The sequence below is a fragment of the Bufo gargarizans genome, chromosome 3 (genome assembly GCF_014858855.1).
Source record: "Bufo gargarizans isolate SCDJY-AF-19 chromosome 3, ASM1485885v1, whole genome shotgun sequence".
In the NCBI taxonomy this organism is placed as follows: Eukaryota; Metazoa; Chordata; class Amphibia; order Anura; family Bufonidae; genus Bufo; species Bufo gargarizans.
This window is the reverse complement of record NC_058082.1, coordinates 457,650,150-457,668,362: the sequence shown is the minus strand read 5'-3', so window position 1 is coordinate 457,668,362 and position 18,213 is coordinate 457,650,150. Positions and strand designations below refer to the sequence as shown.

Sequence of the window (18,213 nt, the reverse complement as noted above, 5' to 3'; positions counted from 1 at the left end):
GGGGGCGGGGGGGGGGGGGGGGTGAGCGAACTTCTGTTTTCAAGTTCAGCATACAAGGTTCGGGTTATCTATGAATTCCGTTATGGATTCCGCTACCACAGATTATAACGTATTTAACGGAATTCTTAGATAACCCGAGCCTTGTACGCAGAACTTGAAAACAGAAGTTTCCTAGCGCAAACACTATAGTAAATGCGCCCCAATGGGTGCCTATGACGTTCATGGAGACAACAGACAGCAGGAGTCTGTGATTCACAGGGGCCTTACGGAAAGCAATGCCAGATGTACACAATGGCATCTTTATACAACCATACCGGAGGAAAGCGCAGTATACCGTCCATTACATCTCCACTTATATTAATAGTCATAGGCGTGCGCAGACTATTGCATTAGGGTGTGCACCCTAAAGCACAAACAAACACACACACACAGCGCGCGCGTATATATATATATATATATATATATATATATTTATATATATATATATATATATATATAAAAAAAGTCCAGTGGGAGCACCAGCCAGAGCATGGGTGCAAAGTCCAACGTAGGGTAGCGGCAATCCCTAATAATGTAGGAAAAGAAGAAGTAGGACTGCACTCCGGAATAGTGTTAAAAAGCAAACTGAAGTTTATTCACCCATATTATGGCAAGTCTTGCGAGAATGTCAGAGGGGAACACTTCCATGATCCCCGCCGACAGTCCAAGCCCAATTGCCGGTGATTTAGCAGTCGTGGAGGGATGATCCCTCTACCATTGCAGCAGTCATATCATATAAAAGGACAGTTATGTGTCTGAGTTAACGCATGAGTAGAGGAACACTGATGTCCATATTGGGCCGCATTGCCTCCTAAAGGTCGAAGCTCAAGGGTCCACATCCAACATTGTGAAAGTTAAAAATTCCTAAAAAGCAAAGAGAAACATATGTTTTAGTTTCTAAATATATATTATATTGCAATTGCATATTGGTCTTTCACAGTTTTCATACACCATTATACAAATGTGTGAGGGACAGACTACAAACATATAGGAGAACCAAGAGTGAGCCGCGAATCCAGTGGCTCTCACCTGAACTCAACGTTAAGACCTCTAGGGTGCAAGCTATCCAAGTCATATATCCAGCGTAACTCTCTTTTTTTCAAAAGTGTTAGGCGGTCACCACCTCTTCTGGGGAGTCTAACCTGGTCAATGATCCAGCATCTTAGATCCCGCTCTGAATGTCCAAGGGATCCAAAATGTCTGGATACTGGTAGATCGATACGTTTTTACCTTATTGTATTTCTATGGTTATTCAATCTTACTTTCAGTTCTGTGGACATTTCCCCGACATATAGTAGGTTACAAGGGCAGGCCAACACATAGATTACATATGCCGAAGAACAATTCAGATGAAACTTGATAGGATACTCTTTATTTGTAAATGGATGTATAAAGGATTTAGATTTACAGATATGCTGACAATTCACACAGCCGAGACATGGATAACATCCAAGGCCCGGCTGCGTCAATGTCCGCTGCACACTAATTTTCTTAGGGCCAATATCTGCTCTGACCAAATGGTCTTTAAGATTTTTGTTTTTACTATATGATAGAAGGGGGGGAGTTTGAATTCTGGTACATCTTTAATAGATCTGCTTAAAATACCCCAGTTATCTTTAAGAATGCGTCCTATTTCCATACTGCACTCCGAGTATGTGGACATAAATGATATTCTTTGGATTTTATCAGAAGTAGTTGGTGTTATTTCTGTATTGGTATGCAGATTTTTTTTCTTTTGTTCGTCTAGCAGTCTACGGGGATACCCTCGTTCCCTAAATTTGCCTGCCATAGTTTCTAATGTGGTCACCAATTCAGTACGATCCGAGACAATACGTTTCATACGTAAGAATTGCGAATGCGGGAGATGTTTAACTAGACTGTGCGGATGATTGCTTTCATAGCGTAGAATCGTGTTTCTATCTGTTGATTTCACATGCAAGCCTGTACTGATTGTGCCATCAACCAAGTTAACATTAGTGTCCAAAAATGACAATTGTGTTTTGGAGTGGGATATAGTGTACTGAAGATCCGGATCGATGCCATTAAGGTATGCATGAAACTCACTTAATTGTGACTCAGTACCAGACCATAGGAGGAAGACGTCATCTATGTATCGCCACCACCTGATGACATATTGGAAGTGGTGGGATACATAGATAAAGTCCTACTCCATGTGGCGCATGTAGATATTTGCATACGTTGGGGCCACGTTGGACCCCATCGCAACGCCACGTTTCTGATTAAAAAAAGTGTCTTGGAACAAAAAATAATTATTCTCAAGAATCAATCTCAACAAAGTATTGATAAAACATTTTGCATTCTGTGTAATGGGCGAGTCATCAAGGTATTTGTTAACTGCAGATATGCCCTTCTCATGTCCTATTGACGTGTATAACGAAACAACGTCAAAGGACACCAGAGTAATGGCCTGCAGATTGCTGACATCGACTGCCCTCAGTTGTTGCAAGAAGTCACCTGTGTCTTTGATATATGATTTTCCGGCCATTGAAAATTTTTTCCTGTCAAGGCAAAAGAAAAAAATTCTGCATACCAATACAGAAATAACACCAACTACTTCTGATAAAATCCAAAGAATACCATTTATGTCCACATACTCGGAGTGCAGTATGGAAATAGGACGCATTCTTAAAGATAACTGGGGTATTTTAAGCAGATCTATTAAAGATGTACCAGAATTCAAACTCCCCCCCCCCCCCCCTTCTATCATATCGTAAAAACAAAAATCTTAAAGACCATTTGGTCAGAGCAGATGTTGGCCCTAAGAAAATTAGTGTGCAGCGGACATTGACGCAGTCGGGCCTTGGATGTTATCCATGTCTCGGCTGCGTGTCGGCATATCTGTAAATCTAAATCCTTTATACATCCATTTACAAATAAAGAGTACCCTATCAAGTTTCATCTGAATTGTTCTTCGGCATATGTAATCTATGTGTTGGCCTGCCCTTGTAACCTACTATATGTCGGGGAAACGTCCACAGAACTTAAAGTAAGATTGAATAACCATAGAAATTCAATAAGGAAAAAACGTACTTAAGGTCGTATTTCTAGGATCCTTATTCATTATTCATTATATTATAACTTATGTAACTATGAATGTAACTGACACAAAGTATTCTATATATACTGTCCCACGCCGGGGATAGCTCCGAAACTATAGATTGTATGGCACCTGTCACTTTATGCACAATGCACTTTATTTACTCACGTATATCAGATGTATGTAATTTAAATTGATTATAGCCATACCCTGATGGGTTGGACACTTTTTGAAATGTCTTTATATGCCGTCACTTTCACTGTTTCTATGCTTGAGAAAGGCTCTTGTGAGCCGAAACGTCGCAAGACTTGCCATAATATGGGTGAATAAACTTCAGTTTGCTTTTTAACACTATTCCGGAGTGCAGTCCTACTTCTCATCACCATCATCAGCCCTTATGCCTCATTAGCACCCATCATCAGTACTCATGCCTCATTAGCTCCCATTATGCTTCTCATTAGCCCCCATTATGCCTCTCATTAGCCCCCATTATGCCTCTCATTAGCCCCCATTATGCCTCTCATTAGCCCCCATTATGCTCCCAGCAGCCTTATTTTTTATAAAATAAAAAAAACACTTACCTCTCTGCTACTGGACGCCACCACCAGCGATTTTATTCTTCCTGATGTCGGCTCTTGGCTGTGCGCTCTGAACAGCCGAGGACCAGGAAGCGGCAAGTACATAGCATTCACCGCTTCCTGGTCCTCCGATACTAATTAGCGCTTCCAAAATGGAAGCGCTTCATTAGTATTCGCAGGCCAGCGGGGCTCAAGAGGCAGCTGCCGGACGGACAGAACCTCAATTTTGAGGCTTGATTAGGGTGTGCCCAGGCACACGCCTTTGTTAATAGGTCTGTTCTAAAGAGCCCACCCTAGGGTGTGGAGCATCAGACAACCCACCAGGCACCCTGCCAGGTAGGTCAGGCAAAATAGAGGTCAGCTTTTCACATCTAAGTAAGGGTACTTTCACACTAGCGTTATTCTTTTCCGGCATTGAGTTCCGTCCTAGGGGCTTAATACCGGAAAAGAACTGATCAGTTTTATCCTAGGGTACTTTGACACAAGCATTTTTTTTTTCCGATATTGAGCTCCTGTGATGGAACTTATCAGTTTTATCCTAGTGCATTCTGAGTGGAGAGCATTCCGTTCAGGATGCATCAGTTCAGGCCCTGAACGTTTTCTGACCGGAGAAAATACCGCAGCATGCTGAAGTTTTATCTCCGGCCAAAAATCCTGAACACTTGCCAGAATGCCAGATCCGGCATTAATTTACATTGAAGTGCCAGATCCGGCATTAAAGAGCGTCACCCCACTAAACGCATTCTTTTTTTGTCTCCTTATAATCCCTATCCTGCCATATTGCCATACATTATGTTATTAATAATTTTCGTTCAGTAGATTTAGCCAAAAACGTACTTTTATGATATGCTAATTACCTTTCTACCAGCAAGTAGGGCGTCTACTTGCTGGTAGCAGCCGCAGAAAACCGCCCCCTCCTTGTGTTGATTGACAGGGCCAGCCGCGATATCCTCCTCCGGCCGGCCCTGTCAGCATTTCAAAAATCGTGCGCCTGTGTTGATTCGGCGCAGGCGCTCTGAGATAAGGAGGCTCGTCTCCTCAGCACTCCCTCAGTGCGCCTGCGCCGATTACGTCTTCTCTTTCGGTGACGTCATCGGCGCAGGCACTGAGGGAGTGCTGAGGAGGCGAGCCTCCTTATCTCAGAGCGCCTGCGCCGAATCAACACAGGGGCGCGATTTTTGAAATGCTGACAGGGCCGGAGGAGGAGATCGCGGCTGGCCCTGTCAATCAACACAAGGAGGGTGCGGTTTTCTGCAGCTGCTACCAGCAAGTAGACGCCCTACTTGCTGGTAGAAAGGTAATTAGCATATCATTTGGCTAAATCTACTGAACGAAAATTATTAATAACATAATGTATTGTATGGCAATATGGCAGGATAGGGATTATAAGAAGACAAAAAAATATATAATGCGTTTAGTGGGGTGACAGAAGCCCTTTAAGTGTTCTGGCAAAACGGATCCGGCTTTCCGCATTCGCAGCCCTTTAAAAATGAAGAAAAATCTATAAATAGCGGATCCGTTTTTCCGGATGACACCGGAGAGACGGATCCGGTATTTCAATGCATTTGTCAGACGTATCCGTCTGACAAATGCCATCCGTTTGCGTCAGGATTGCCGGATCTGGTAGGCAGTTCCAGCAACGGAACTGCCTGCTGGAATCCTCTGCCGCAAGTGTAAAAGTACACTAATGCATTCTGAATGGAGAGCAATCCGTTCAGGATGCATCAGGATGTCTTCAGTTCAGTCTTTTTGACTTTTCAGGACAGAGATAATACCGCAGCATGCTGCTGTTTTATCTCCGTCCAAAATTCCGGAATGCCGGATACAGCATTTTTTCTCATTGACATGCATTAATGCCGGATCCGGCCCCGAGTGTTTCGGCAAAACAGATCCAGCACTGCAGTCTGCGCATGTTCAGACCGCAAAAAAAAATGCGAAAAAAATAAATGCTGGCACCGGAGAGACAGAGCCGGCATTTCAATACATTTGTCATACAGTTTGCATACGTTTTGACGGATCTGGCAAGCAGTTCCGGCGACTGAACTACCTGCAGGAATCCTCTGCAGCAAGTGTGAAAGTACCCTAAGGATACAGAACATAAACCATATGTGATCCAGACAGCCATTAGCAGAAAACAAGTAGCAGAAGAGACCATGTAGCCAGATTTCATCACAGAGGATCTAACCCTACATGACAACGATCAGATTGCACTGAGCATGTTCTGTCTGCGATAACTGCATTGCTATACACTTTCTATGACGCTGGACACACAGGACTCCATGCTCTGTTGCTTGCACCCTACGAGTCAGCAGCCTGGAAACCTACAATAGTCAGCAGCAGCAAGGTGCGGGGGAAGAATTATCTGACCTGAGATGCCTCCACCGATGACAATAACATCTTGCAGGGAACTCATGGCTGCTGTGCTGCCTCAGTCAGTGGCCTCTGAGAACCCTGAGTGCTTCTAGCTCTGGCTGACAGAAGCACGGCCCTCCCCCTCCCTACATGGCTTCTGTCCAGGGGTTTTGCCGCCTCTGCTCTGTGTGTGCTTAAGGCATAGGCGTGCGCAGCCTATTGGATTAGGGTGTGTATGTATATATATATATATATATTGTGGAGGGTTAGCTCTTCTCTGGGGGTCATTCTCACAGGTTACTTCACCAGACACGGATATACTGTCCAAACTTTGCATTTATTGTGCAACACCAGCAACAACAAACAATAACACAAAACAAATACCTGCCCGGCTGGGCTCTAACTAAACATAGCGTAGAATCCCTGACTCACCTATAGAGTGCTGTTCAGACACTCTGGGAGGTGCTTTATGCCAGGCTGAGTACCTCCAGCTGGTCTCACTTGTGGAGGAAAAGGGGCGTGGACCGCACTATCCACCCCTTCCTTGCCTCTCTTCCCTGTACGTTTTACACACCCAAACCGTGCATTATATCCTGTATACACACATATCATCTTTACAGCGCAAAAAAAAAAAAAATCACATAGTTTGGCACACACTGTCCTGCCAAAAAATAATAATAATCTACTTATTTGGGATTTTACGCATCGTTCATCAACTTTCAAATTTGCGGGCGGTGTGCGGTCAGCTTAGCCAGCCCATCATATTTGTTATACTCTGCACCAGGAATCCACCATAGATTATAGCGGAAATTATTATTATTATTTATTATTAAAGCGCCATTCATTCCATAGTGCTGTACAAATGAAAAGGGGTATAAATACATAATACAGACAGTTGCACTAAGCATAAACAAGACGAGTTACAAACTGGTAAAGAAAGAGAGAGGGCCCTGCCTGTGAGGGATTACAATCCACATGGTATAGGAGAAGGACACCGTAGGTGAGGGTGAAGCTGGTCATGGCGGTATAGAGGCAGCAGGGTCGCTGGTTGTAGGCTTGTCTGAAGAGGTGGGTTTTTAGGTTTCCACTGTAGGTGAGAGTCTGATATGTTGGGGTAGCAAGTTCCAGAGTGTGGGGGATGCACGGGAAAAATCTTGGAGGCGATTGTGGGAAGAAGTGATAAGAGGAGAGAAGGAAGTCTTATGAGGATCGGAGATTGCGTGTGGGGATGTATCGGGAAAGTAGCTCAGAGATGTAGGGAGGAGACAGGTTGTGGATGGCCTTGTATGTATTTGTTAGTATTTTGAACTGAATTCGCTGGCCAATGTGGAGCCAGTGAAGGGATTGGCAGAAGGGAGAGGCAGAGGAGTAACAGGGTGAGAGGTGGATTAGTCGGGCAGCAGAGTGGAGGATCGATTGGAGGGGTGCGAGAGTGCTAGATGGAAGGCCACAGAGGATAATGTTTCAGTAGTCTAGACGGGAGATGATGAGAGCATGTACAAGCATTTTCGCAGATTCAAAGTTGAGGAATGCGCGGATGCGGGAGATGTTTTTGAGTTGGAGGCGGCAGGTGGTGGAAAGGGCTTGGATGTGCGGTCGGAAGGAGAGGGCAGAATCCAAGGTCACTTCAAGGCAGCAGACTTGGTTGACAGGGGAGAGTGTGCAGCCATTGATCGTGATAGATAGGTCTGTTGGGTGGGTTGAGCAAGATGGGGGAAAGATGATGAATTCTGTTTTATCAATGTTAAGTTTTAGAAAGCGAAGAAGAAGAATATGGAAGATAGGCATTGTGGGATTCTGGATAATAAGGTGGTGATGTCTGGACGAGAGAGGTAGATTTGTGTCATCAGCATAAAAGTGATACTGAAAGCCATGGGACTCTATGAGATGTCCCAGGCTGAAAGTGTAAATAGAGAAGAGCAAGGGTCCTAGGACAGAGCCTTGGAGGATACCAACAGAGAAGGAATAAGACGAGGAGGTGGGGTGAGAGTGGGAGATGCTAAACCTCCGGTCTGTGAGGTATGATGTGATCCAGGAGAGGGCCAGGTCAGTGATGCCAAGAGATGAGAAAGTTTGCAACAGAAGGGAGTGGTCAACAGTGTCAAAGGCAGAGGACAGGTCAAGGAGAAGGAGGACAGAGTAATTTTTTTGGTTTTGGCTGTTAGTAGGTCATTGGTGACTTTGGTAAGGGCAGTCTAAGTCAAGTGGTGGGGTCGGAAACCAGATTGTAGCCAGTCAAAGAGGGAGCAGAAGGAGAGGTGAGAGGACAGTTCAGAATGGACATGTTGTTCAAGTAGCTTTGAGGAATACGGAAGAAGTGATATGGGGTGATAACTGGACAAAGAAGATTGGTCAAGTGAAGGCTTTTTGAGAATGGGTGTAATGGTAGCATGTTTAAAGCCAGAGGGGCAGACATACAAGGTTAGTGATAGGTTGAAGAGATAAGTTAGAGCTGGGATAAATACTGTGGTGAGGTTGGGAATGAGGTGGGATGAGATTGGGTCAAGTGCACAGGTGGTGAGATGTGATCTGGAGAGTAGAGTGGAGATATTTTCTTCTGTAATGGTGGAGAAGCGGGTTTTGGGAGAAGAGGACTGAGCAGTTGTGTAGAGGGTCTGTGGGGACTGTGTACTGAAGCTTTCTCTGATGTTGACTATCTTTTGTTTGAAGTATGCAGCAAAGTCCTTAGCTGAGATGAGTGGAGAGATTGGGGGCGCTGGGGGACGGAGAAGGGAGTTAAAAGCGTTAAAAAGTTGTTTAGGGCTGTGGGCCAGGGAAGATATGAGAGATGAGAAGTAGGCCTGTTTTGCATCAGCGAGTGAGGATTTGAATATGAGGAGGGATTGTTTGTATGCGGTGAATTGATCTTTAGAATGGGATTTCTTCCATCGCCGCTCAACAGCCCTGGAAGCTTGTCTGAGTTTTTTGGTCAGGTTGGTGTGCCAGAATTGTCTGTTGATTTTTGGGGTTTTTTTGTGTGTGAGGGGGGCAACTGAGTCCAGAGCTGTACTTATTGTGGTGTTATACAGGGTGGTGGGTGTGCGGGGGGTGTGCTAGTGTGTGGATCGGGGGAGCAGCAGAAGAGACCAGTGAAGAGAAGGTTAGTGGGTTGTGGTCGGATAGGGGGAGAGGCGAATTAGAAAGGTTAGATAGGGAGCAGAGGCGGGTAAAGATAAGATCCAGAGTGTGACCATCTCTGTGGGTGGGAGCGGAAGACCACTGTGATAGGCCGAAGGAGGAAGAGAGTGATAGGAGTTTAGAGGTGGTTGAGTGGCAGGTGTCAATAGGGATGTTGAAGTCACCCATGATAATAGTGGGGATGTCGGCAGAAAGAAAGTGTAGGAGCCAGGTGTTAAAGTGGTCAAGAAAGATGGTGGCAGGGCCTGGGGGCGGTAAATGACAGCCACTTGGAGGTTGGAGGGAGAGTAGATGCAAACAGAGTGTACTTCAAATGAAGGGCGCATAATAGAGAGTGGCAGTGAAGTTGGGCTGTAGGAGCAGGTGTCTGATAGGAAAAGACCAAATCCCCCACCATGTTTGCAGCAGGGGGTGGGAGTGAAATGAAATCCACTATATGAGAGTGCAGCAATGGGGTGGAGGTGTCAGAGGGTGTCAGCCATGTTTCTGCGAGACCCAGAATGGAAATTTTTCGAGAGATGAAGAGGTCATGAATGTAGGACAGTTTGTTACAGACAGAGCGTGCATTCCATAATGCTCCTGTAAAAGGGAGCAGGGGTCAGATGAATGGTTATTAGGTCTAAGGGGTTGCAGAAACTTGTAGAAGGAGATTTGTAGTGCGACGTAGAGGTGATAGTGGAGATTTGCTGAGGGGTCACGATTTGGAGAGATATCACCAGCAATAAGGAGCAGCTGAGAAAGTGTTAGTAGGTGAGAATAGAGAGGACAGGAGCTATCTGTGTGTGTTTGGGAAGGAAGTGTTTTACGTTGCCTAACAGGTTTGTGCAAGAGGTCAAATGAGCAGGTAAGATGGAGGGAGAGATGAATAGTTCCTTGCTGGGTGAACGGATGTGGGGGTATTTCAGGAGGTTTTGGAAAAGTGGGAAGAGTAAGATGAAAGATTGAAACATTGTTTGCATTAACTATGTCTGTGTGTGCCCTGAGAGCGCTTCTTGCTGTGGCTGACAGACGCACGGCCCCTCCCTGCTCTGTTGCTTGCACCGTATGAGTCAGCTGCTGGGAAACCTACAATAGTCAGCAGCAGCAAGGCGCGGGTTTGTAGGCATATAAAGCACAGGAAGAATTGTCTGACCTGAGATGCCTCCACCGATGACAATAACATCTTGCAGGGAACTCATGGCTGCTGTACTGCCTCAGTTACTGGCCTCTGAGAGCCCTGCGAGTGCTTCTAGCTCCAGCTGACAGACGCATGCCCCCTCCCCCTCCCTGCATGGCTTCTGTCCAGGGGCTTTGCCGCCTCTGCTCTGTGTGTGCTGAAGGCATATGCGTGCGCAGCCTATTGGATTAGGGTGTGCACCCTAAAGCACAAATACACACACACCGCACGTGTATGTATGTATATATATAGCCTTTATGCCATTAACCCCCATTATCAGCCCTTATGCCTCTCATTAGCCCCCATTATGCCTCTCATTAGCCCCTATTATGCCTATCATTAGCCACCATTATGCCTCATTAGCCCCTATTATGCCTCATTAGCCCTCATTTGCCCCATCATCAGCCCTTATGCCTCATTTGCCCCCATCATCAGCCCTTATGCCTCATTAGTCCCCATTATGCCTCTCATTAGCCCCCATTATGCCTCATTAGCCCCCATCATGCCTCATTAGCCCCCATCATGCCTCATTAGCCCCATCATGCCTCATTAGCCCCTATTATGCCTCATTAGCCCCAATATGCCTCATTAGCCCCCATTATGCCTCATTAGCCCCCATTATGCCTCTCATTAGCCTCCATTTTGCCCACAGCAGGCTCATTTTTTATAAAAATAAAAAAACACTTACCTCTCTGCTCCTGGACGCCGCCGCTCTTTACATTGAGCTCCTCTTCCTCCTGCTGTCTGCTGTGCTCTGAAAACCGTGCATCATATCTTGTATACACACATCTCTACAGCGCCCAAAAAATCACATAGTTTGGTGCACACTGTGCTGACAAAAAATGTTGCAACTTATTTGGGATTTTACGCATCGTTCATCACCTTTCAAATTTGCAGGCAGTGTGTGGTCAGCTTAGCCAGCTCGTCATATTTGTTATACTCTGCACAAGGAAACCACCATAGATTATAGCGGAAATCTGTCCCCTTGCTGTTCAGGTGCACGGACCTGTACAGATGCGACACAGTTAGGTGTCTCGCACACAAACGTATATTCTTTCCATGTCCATTCCATCTTTTTTTTTTGCGGACTGTATGTGGAACCATTCATTTCAATGGGTCTGCTAAAAAAAGGATGTTACTCTGTGTCATACCATTTCCATACGTCCATTCCGCCAAAAAATAGATCATGTCCTATTATTGTCTGCATTACGGACAAAGATAGGACTGTTCTATCAGGGGCCAGCAGTTCCGCGAAATATGCACACGGACATCATCCGTATTTATTGCGGATCCGTGTTTTGCAGACCCCATAATACATACGGTCGTGTACATGAGCCCTAACAGTGACCTTCAGAGCACCCCGCCCCTTAACAGTGACCTCCACATCACCACGCCCCCTTAACAGTGACCTAACAGAAGAAAAATGGCTGAGTTTTTATGGAAACCTGGTGTAAAACTGTGTGTATGTGAAAACTGAAAGACCTGCAACCTTCTGTTGGCTAATATATTTTTTACCATCTCTAGAATGGTATGTTACATAGAGCTGAGACCTTTCCGAAAACCTTACCAGACACCCGATGTACATATGTGCTGAAATTGGTGTCCAACAGTTCAGGCATTTGGATTTCTATAGAGGACAGGTGAACAGACAGACATTGATTTTTATAATATAATTCCACCTGTCCTACCAGTTTCACAGGGGAGAACTCCCCACTTGTGCTGCTGGTTAGGACGTAAGGGAATACTTTATTCACCTCAGTGGCAATGGCAACGTTTTGGCTCTATATCAGAGCCTTTCTCAAGCGAGAAAGGCTCTGATATAGAGCCGAAAGTCGCCATTGCCACTGAGGTGAATAAAGTATTTTTTAAATTTTATTTTTTGGAGTGCTGCCTTTTTCCTACCTATTGTTGTGGGATTGACTTTTTCCCAGTGGGCCGTGCACCCAGCTGTTTGAGGAGACGGCGCATGCTATTCATTGCTGCTGTCCCATAGACATACAACAGCAGAGCAGGAAGAGACAAGGGAGACGGCACATGCAGGGGCATAACTATAGGGGAAGCCCTAACCCAGAAGGGGCCCATCCAGGAGGAGGAAGACTAAAAGATTTTGTCAGGGCCCCCTCAACAGTATTATATAATGAAATTATATGCAGTGACAGTATAGACAGTGTAGAAAACGGATGGAACAGCTGCTGGGCCTGGTCTGAGAGAGCGATCTTTACTAGCTACAGGAATGGGGGCGGAATGAAAGGAAGGGGTTGTGAAAAAATTACTGGGAAGGGGGGCCCTATTCAAAAATTTGCTGTGGAACCCATTCATTTCTAGCTACGCCACTGAGCACTTGCACAGCGCACGCTGTCTCCTCAAACAGCTGATCTAATATTGATGACCTATCCTAAGGATAGGTCATCAATATGAAAAATAATCGGAGAACCTCTTGAAGCTACCCCCAATACTGTGTCTGTTCTGCTCCCCCCCATGTCCACAAACACTGTACTATACACCCAGACTGCCCTCATTAGTAATGGTGCCCCCAATAGTGATAACACTCCCCAAGATAGCCCCCATTAGTAGCAATGCCCTCCATATTGCATCAAATAATAATAATGCCCCTAGCAATAATAATATAACCATAATGCTCTCAGTGGCTCTAATGTCCCCCTGTAGTGCCCCCCACTAGTTCCAATATATAATGCTTCCCCCCATAGTGGCAATATATATATAATATATATGTTCCACCGTAGTGCCAGTATGTATATAATGCTCCTCCATTTCTCCCCAATAGTGCCAAGTATATATAATGATCTCCTTCCCCCCATCCCTGGTGCCCCCTGCAGTGTGGACATTTAGTATAAAACAACAACTGCCTGCCGGATCCGGCAATCTGTATGCAAACATATGGCATTTGTCAGACTGATCCGGATTTAAAGGTCTGCGCATGAGCGGACTGGAAGAACGGATCCGTCAATGCGGCAATTTTAATGCCGGATCCAGCACTAATACATTTCAATGGAAATTAATGCCGGATGCGGCATTCCGGCAAGTGTTCCGGAATTTTTTCTGCAGAGAAAAATGCAGCATGCTGCGGTATTTTCTCCGGCCAAAAAACGTAAGAGGGACTTAACTGATGCATACTGAACGGAATGCTCCCCATTCAGAACGCATTATGATAAAACTGATCCGTTTTTTTCTGGTATTGAGCCCCTGTGACGGATCTCAATACCGGAAAAGTAAACCGCTAGTGTGAAAGTACCCTTACTTTACTGCACTGCTGAGTTCCGCCTCCTGTTCTGGTCACATGATGGTGAAGTCATCACAGGTCCTCCATCCCCTCTTCTCTGCTGAGCTCTGCCTCCTGCACCTGACATTATCGTAGGTCCTGTCAGCACTAGGGGAATGATTTCTCATGTATTTTCCTCCCAGTGTGTGCTGCTGGGCTCATTTGCAGCCAGGTGGGGTCAAACACCGGACTGGATTTTAAGTGCCAGTCCACATTTTGACAACACTGAGCTGTCCTTAAAAGACAGCTGGGCTCTGCAGCAAGGTGTCTGATCTGAGGCATGGTGCCGTGCTAAAGGGATGAGAGCCACATGCGGGGAAACAGGCTCCCTAAAGCCTGTTGTGGACCGCTGGGGATAAGAAAAACTACTAACAAGGTGATTGTTTTGCTCTTTGGACTTTTCTTTGTGTGAATTAACACTAAGACTGAAAAATGTCGCTTTGTTTTTGCCTTGTGTGTGAATAAACACTGAAGTTTTGTTTTACAAACTGTTTTTTGAGTCCGCTTAGCCTGACTACCAGAGCGAATCCTCACAGCCCCCTTAATAGTAATGATGCCCACTGTGCTCCCTTAATAGTAGTAATTCCCACTTTGCTAGTAATGCCCTCTGTGCCCCTCCATAGTAGAAATCCTGATTGTGCCCCCTTCACAGTAATGTCCACTGTGCCCCTTCATTGTAGTAATGCCCTCTGGCTCTGTGCCCCCTCCATAGTAGTAAAGTCCTCTGTGCCCCCTCCATAGTAGTAAAGTCCTCTGTGCCCCCTCCATAGTAATAAAGTCCTCTGTGCCCCCTCCATAGTAATAAAGTCCTCTGTGCCCCCTCCATAGTAATAAAGTCCTCTGTGCCCCCTCCATAGTAATAAAGTCCTCTGTGTCCCCTTATTAGTAATAAAGCCCTATGTGCCCATCTGTATTTAAAAAATAAAATAAAAAATAATAATAAATTCCTCTGTGCCCCCTCCAAAGTAATAAATTCCTCTGTGCCCCCTCCATAGAAATAAAGCCCTATGTGCCCCATCTGTATTAAAAACACAGTAAGTACTCACCTTGTCCCGTCCCTAAAGCTCACATACCTCTCTTCCCTGCATGCACAGATCGCTGTGCAGCATGGTGTGGGCGGAGCTTATGCAGATTATTGGGCTGCAGGCTACGCCCACACATGTCGGCAGCACGATCTGTGTTTGCAGGCTGAATGGTGGAGTGGGGAGAAGTCTTGCTGCTTCACCATTTAGAGCGCCGCAGACATGAAAAAGGGAAGCAGCGTGGGGACTTGAGTGGTGAGTGACAGGAATGCAGCTCGCAGCGCTGCAGCAATGAGCGCTTACATGTGTATTGATGGAAGTGCTCATTGCTTCTTGCACTCCCCTGAGAGCGGGAACCTGGGGGGACTGCCCCCAACGCCCCCCCCCCCCTTTAGTACGCCACTGAGCAGAACTGAAGCAGGGGGCCCTTTAGATAATAGGCGCCCTGAGCAATTGCCCAGTTTGCCCCCCCAATGCCAGCCCTGCATAAGAGTGACCTTCACAACGCCCAGCCTCTTTAAGTGAGACCTCCACCCTCCTTAACATTACCCTCATGTACATACTGCATTTTGTTCCTGTTTCCTCTCAGTGGGCTCTAACCCTCCTTAATTCTTACCTCCACAGTGCCCCACCCAGTTAACAGTGACCTCCACAGTGCTCCACCCCCCCTAACAATGACTTCCAGAGCGCCCACTCCCATAACAGAGATCTCCACAGCACCCTGCCCCTTTAACCCCTTAAGGACCGGGCTCATTTTCACCTTAAGGACCAGGCCATTTTTTGCAAATCTGACCAGTGTCACTTTAAGTGCTGATAACTTTAAAACACTTTGACTTATCCAGGCCATTCTGAGATTGTTTTTTCGTCACATATTGTACTTCATGACACTGGTAAAATAAAGTCAAAAAAATGAATTTTTTTGCATAATAAAATACCTAATTTACCAAAAATTTTGAAAAATTTGCAAATTTCAAAGTTTCAGTTTCTCTACTTCTGTAACACATAGTAATACCCCCAAAAATTGTGATGACTTAACATTCCCCATATGTCTACTTCATGTTTGAATTATTTTGGGAATGATATTTTATTTTTTGGGGATGTTACAAGGCTTAGAAGTTTAGAAGCAAATCTTGAAATTTTTCAGAAATTTACAAAAACGCAATTTTTAGGGACCACTACAGCTCTGAAGTCACTTTGCAAGGCTTACATAATAGAAACCGCCCAAAAATGACCCCATTCTATAAACTACACCCCTCAAGGTATTCAAAACTGATTTTACAAACTCTGTTAACCCTTTAGGTGTTGCACAAGAGTTATTGGCAAATGGGGATGAAATTTGAGAATTTCATTTTTTTGCCTAATTTTCCATTTTAACCCATTTTTTCCACTAACAAAGCAAGGGTTAACAGCCAAACAAGACTGTATCTTTATTGCCCTGACTCTGCTGTTTACAGAAACACCCAATATGTGTCTGTAAACTACTGTACGGCCACACAGCGGGGCGTAGAGTGAAAGGTGCGCCGTATGGTTTTTGGAAGCCAGATTTTGCTGGACAGTTTTTTTGACACCATGTCCCATTTGAAGCCCCCTGATGCACCCCTAGAGTAGAAACTCCATAAAAGTGACCCCATCTAAGAAACTACACCCCTCAAGGTATTCAAAACTGATTTCACAAACTTCGTTAACCCTTTAGGTGTTGCACAAGAGTTATTGGCAGATGGGAATGAAATTTGAGAATTTCATTTTTTTGCCTAATTTTCCATTTTAACCCATTTTTTCCACTAACAAAGCAAGGGTTAACAGCCAAACAAGACTGTATCTTTATTGCCCTGACTCTGCTGTTCACAGAAACACCCAATATGTGTCTGTAAACTACTGTACGGCCACACAGCGGGGCGTAGAGTGAAAGGTGCGCCAGTATGGTTTTTGGAAGCCAGATTTTGCTGGACAGTTTTTTTGACACCATGTCCCATTTGAAGCCCCCTGACGCACCCCTAGAGTAGAAACTCCATAAAAGTGACCCCATCTAAGAAACTACACCCCTCAAGGTATTCAAAACTGATTTTACAAACTTCGTTAACCCTTTAGGTGTTGCACAAGAGTTATTGGCAGATGGGAATGAAATTTGAGAATTTCATTTTTTTGCCTAATTTTCCATTTTAACCAATTTTTTCCACTAACAAAGCAAGGGTTAACAGCCAAACAAGACTGTATCTTTATTGCCCTGACTCTGCCGTTTACAGAAACACCCCATATGTGTCTGTAAACTACTGTACGGCCACACAGCGGGGCGTAGAGTGAAAGGTGCGCCGTATGGTTTTTGGAAGCCAGATTTTGCTGGACAGTTTTTTTGACACCATGTCCCATTTGAAGCCCCCTGATGCACCCCTAGAGTAGAAACTCCATAAAAGTGACCCCATCTAAGAAACTACACCCCTCAAGGTATTCAAAACTGATTTTACAAACTTCGTTAACCCTTTAGGTGTTGCACAAGATTTAATGGAAAATAGAGATACAATTTCAAAATTTCACTTTTTTGGCAGATTTTCCATTTTTTATTTTTTTTTTCCAGTTACAAAGCAAGGGTTAACAGCCAAACAAAACTCATTATTTATGGCCCTGATTCGGTAGTTTACAGAAACACCCCATATGTGGTCGTAAACTGCTGTAAGGGCACACGGCAGGGCGCAGAAGGAAAGGAATGCCATACGGTTTTTGGAAGGCAGATTTTGCTGGACTGTTTTTTTGACACCATGTCCCATTTGAAGCCCCCCTGATGCACCCCTAGAGTAGAAACTCCAAAAAAGTGACCCCATTTTAGAAAGTACGGAATAGGGTGGCAGTATTGTTGGTACTAGTTTAGGGTACATATGATTTTTTATTGCTCTATATTACACTTTTTGTGAGGCAAGGTAACAAGAAATAGCTGTTTTGGCACGTGTTTTTTTTTTGTTATTTACAACATTCATCTGACAGGTTAGATCATGTGGTAATTTTATAGAGCAGGTTGTCACGGACGCGGCGATACCTAATATGTATACAATTTTTTTTTATTTATGTAAGTTTTATACAATAACTTTTTTTTAAAACCAAAAAATTGTTTAGTGTCTCCATAGTCTAAGAGCCATAGTTTTTTCAGTTTTTGGGCGATTATCTTGAGTAGGGTCTAATTTTTTGCGGGATGAGATGACGGTTTGATTGGCACTATTTTGGGGTGCATATGACTTTTTGATCGCTTGCTATTACACTTTTTGTGACGTAAGATGGCAAAAAATAGCTTTTTTTACACCGTTTTTTTTTTTTTTTTTTTTACGGTGGTCATCTGAGGGGTTAGGTCATGTGATATTTTTATAGAGCCGGTCGATACGGACGTGGCGATACCTAATATGTATACTTTATTTTTATTTATGTAAGTTTTACACAATGATTTTATTTTTGAAACAAAAAAAAAATCATGTTTTAGTGTTTCCATAGTCTAAGAGCCATAGTTTTTTCAGTTTTTGGGCGATTATCTTGAGTAGGGTCTCATTTTTTGCGGGATGAGATGACGGTTTGATTGGCACTATTTTGGGGTGCATATGACTTTTTGA

The 18,213-nt window shown here is 44.6% G+C and overlaps 1 long non-coding RNA gene across 1 annotated transcript; it reads right to left on the bottom strand.

The window, feature by feature from the left end:
• Positions 1 to 607: 607 nt before the first annotated feature.
• LOC122933239 lies at positions 608 to 6,179 on the bottom strand. The gene is made up of 2 exons (XR_006388397.1): positions 6,043 to 6,179; positions 608 to 903 (listed from the first exon to the last, which is right to left on the bottom strand). It is a non-coding gene; the product is annotated as an uncharacterized LOC122933239 (long non-coding RNA).
• Between the last annotated feature and the right edge of the window lie 12,034 nt (positions 6,180 to 18,213).